General features: G+C 57.4%; 1 protein-coding gene across 1 annotated transcript in view; it reads right to left on the bottom strand.

Moving 5' to 3' along the window:
* The window catches only part of NDRG1 (N-myc downstream regulated 1), a 40,025-nt gene extending 39,674 nt beyond the window's left edge, over positions 1 to 351 (bottom strand). Inside the window, exon 1 of the mRNA XM_042834108.1 lies at positions 292 to 351. The gene's annotated coding sequence lies outside the window, so the exon portion shown is untranslated. The remainder of the gene's footprint in view (positions 1 to 291) is intronic.
* Between the last annotated feature and the right edge of the window lie 208 nt (positions 352 to 559).

The raw sequence follows: 559 nt of genomic DNA, 5'->3' as shown, positions 1-559 counted from the left end.
AAAAAAAAAAAAAAAAAAAAAAAAACCAAGAAAAAAAGAAAGAAGAAAGAAAAAGAGAAAAAGAGGGGATGATGCAATGCTAGACCCCCGAACGGGCTTAGCTGCAAGGCTCATGAGGGAAGTTAAGTGGATGGCTGGATGGATGGTTAACTAGGATGGATGGATAGATAGACTAACGGGCAGAAAGATAGACAGACAGACATAAATAGATAGATAGACAGACAGGCAGGCAGACATAGATAGATAGACAGATAGATAGACAGACAGACAGACAGGCGGACCCGCCCCTACCTGCTCCCAAGAGCCGCTCTCCGCGCGCTGCCACCGCCGCGCTCCAACCGCCACCCGCCTGCGCCCGCGGGGTGGATTTATAGCCCTCGCCCCGCCCGCCGGGAGGCGCTGCCCTCCGCCGCTGCTGTCCGTGCCTTCCCGGCGGCCGCACGGGGCGGGCCGCCACCCGTTTCGGGGCTCCGCCCGCCCGTCTCGGCGTCCTAGTGCCTCTCCGCCGCCTTGGATGTCAACACCCCGGCTGCCAGATCTGTACCGGTTCCTACATCTC

The sequence above is a fragment of the Centrocercus urophasianus genome, unplaced genomic scaffold, assembly GCF_019232065.1.
Source record: "Centrocercus urophasianus isolate 14NV4802_14NV808 unplaced genomic scaffold, USGS_Curo_1.0 seq_11, whole genome shotgun sequence".
Classification (NCBI taxonomy): Eukaryota; Metazoa; Chordata; class Aves; order Galliformes; family Phasianidae; genus Centrocercus; species Centrocercus urophasianus.
Note: the sequence above shows the minus strand (reverse complement) of the source record. Positions and strands in the feature narration are given on the sequence as shown.